The 2,766-nt window shown below is 33.0% G+C and overlaps 1 long non-coding RNA gene across 1 annotated transcript; it reads right to left on the bottom strand.

Annotated features, from left to right (window-relative positions):
- Positions 1,226-2,272, bottom strand: LOC109832401. Its single transcript, XR_002244751.1, has 3 exons — positions 2,199-2,272; positions 1,732-1,820; positions 1,226-1,242 (listed from the first exon to the last, which is right to left on the bottom strand). It is a non-coding gene; the product is annotated as an uncharacterized LOC109832401 (long non-coding RNA).

The raw sequence follows: 2,766 nt of genomic DNA, 5'->3' as shown, positions 1-2,766 counted from the left end.
TGTTCCAAGTGAATCAATTTCGAAAGGTCTTGATTTTCTTGGTTAAATGGAGGTTAAAGAGAGTGTTAAAACACTACGGTCAGTCTTTTTGCAATTAACCCTAGCCTGATATAACATGGGTAAACAAGAAAAGTAACAGAGAATCAAACATTTTAAACATAGGGAATCTACTATATTGGAAGGGGAAAAAGGTGATCAGATGAAATGATCAGTTCCAAAAACAGAGAAACCTGCAAAATCACAAGAAATTTACATTTTCCCCCTTAATTTCCTCCTTTTTAAACATATTAAATACTATGACGAGATACTCATGCATTGGCATAAATGCGAGAAGCGCATGCCGCATTAAAACATATGGTTCTTTAAGATATTAATCCCTTAAGTATTTAGTAATTGCACATTCCCTCAAATCTAATGCGATTTATCTTGAATGACCATTTGCAATATCCTATAGGATTTGAGAGACTAATATAAAAATTTAAAGATCACAGGGACTAATATGTAATTGTAGAAGGTCTGAAGGAGCAATATCTTAAAATCTCTAAAAACGTAACCTAATCAAATGATTAAGAATCCTAATTATTACCATTCTCAAATAAATGACTGCAAATCCTCATGAAGCCTGTAAATTCCATGATTCCATGGTGTGTAATTTGCAGAATTAGAAGTAACCTATAATCTTCGAACTATTGATCTTAATGTACAATTGCAATAATAGTTATCAAAAATACTCCCTTGTGCTTAGAAATTTTAGTTCACAAACAAAAAAAAATAAATGAATTAAATTAAGATATAATCCTTTGATAAATTCTCAATGCTATTAAGGTTTAAAACTGTGATGGCGAAATAGAGTATGATAGAATGATGGCTTGAGTTTCAAATACTATGGAGTGTACATCTGTTAGGGGCTTGTTTGGTTGCATGTATTGCACGTAAACTGAAGGGAAAACATGGAATTGTCATATAGCAGGGCCCATGTTTTAACTTTTCAAAATTTCCCATGTTATGTTGCATCTTTAGAAATCATAAAATTGATGAGGTGACACTTAAAGCTACTCAAATAGAAATCCCTCAAAAACATAAGGATTTTGATGCAAAGTGCAAATTGACCATTAATCTTTTGGATTTCAAACCAAACCAAGGAATCTCAATTGGAAAGTGCATATGTGGATGTCCACTTTCCATCTTGTGGCATAAACACCTCATTTTCATAAAGACACCCAAACAGGCCCTTAAATGTGTCTCCATTGGCCAGGACAATATTGTGCACAATTAATAAGAGATCTACGTCACTATAATATTCAAAAGGGAGAACAAACTTAAACCTTTTGACATTTAAAACTATTGCAAGGTTGATGGAGGCATGAACCAGTGAAGTAACTAATATTAGAGAAGTCATGAGAATAATAACAAGGTAAATGATACTACTCTATCCAGCATGTATGACTTTGGAAACCTAGGAAATGAAATATCAAATGAAAAACGTGGATATATCTCGCTCAAACATACTGAACTAAAAATATCCTAGATCAATTTATCAAGCTTTTAAAGAAGTATAAAATCAAAATCTACAAAATAACACTCAGGAATTATTAAGTCGGGAAAAATAGTAGACATATTAACATTAATAGTGTATTACTGCAGTCTAAATATACAGAGCAAGCCCCTTCCTCAGTCCACCAATAGAGATAAATCATCTTAAAGGAAATTTTAGGAGTATTGTATGCTTACTTTTCTATAAGATCGTACGCTTCATAGCTCATCTCTTCAGGTACTTGAGGCCAAGGTATTTTACGATTCAGAATATTGCCAAATATAGTCTACAAGAATAAAAAACACATATATAGGGATTAAACGATTAACATTACATTAAGTAGTCTTGATTATCATGATGAACAACTTTAAAAAATTATATAGAATAAGAACTTTGAAAAATATTCTTGAGTTTTCTATACCAATTAAACATGTATTTTGCGGAATTGAATATTGGAGGTAACAAATGTTATTATGGAAAATTATGAACCATTGAAGCCAGAAGCATAAGAATAATTAAACACCCAATCACTACAAACTACGGCTGTGTACAGCTGGAACAAAGATCAAAAGAACAACAAAGCAGAGATCAAAAGTTATGGAAGAAGAGAGCAACTATATCAACTATCAACTAAGAGGAAGAAGTCATTAGAGAGTTTTAATACCACTGGTCGGTTATTAAGAACAGTCCTAATCTCCCCGTTCCCAGCTACGGAAGCAACCTTTCGAACTCCTCTGCGTACTTCCTAACCCCGTGCGTGAAGCTTGTGCTTTCACCCGAAAAAGTCAGGTAATCCCCTTTGTCAAAAATTTATAAATCGAACCAATTACTAAAATCAAAATCAAAATCAAATCAAAATTGATAAATTCATCAAGACAAACCAGAAATTATTCTCTTATAAAAACCTTGCTCAAATTCTTCACTTCCCGATCCTTCACTAAAATCTGATATTTGAGGAGAAGGTTTGTGGACGATGAGGATGATAATAAGCTTCTTGATGATGATAATAATCATCTTTGCCATTTGATAACCGAATATTGATGAGGTAGAGAGAGTAGGATTGCGTTGCCGGAGGAATTTCGTAACGGGTGGAACGGAGAAGGGAATGAACGAAGCGATTAGGGCTTTACATATTCTGATTTGGGAGCAATAGAAAAGATTTTAGCTTCGTGAAGTTAATGAAATGAAAGATGAGGACAACATGGTTATATTTACAATAGTTGAAGGATAAT

Source organism: Asparagus officinalis, chromosome 3, assembly GCF_001876935.1.
Source record: "Asparagus officinalis chromosome 3, Aspof.V1, whole genome shotgun sequence".
Lineage (NCBI taxonomy): Eukaryota > Viridiplantae > Streptophyta > Magnoliopsida > Asparagales > Asparagaceae > Asparagus > Asparagus officinalis.
This window is presented reverse-complemented; position numbering and strand designations above follow the sequence as displayed.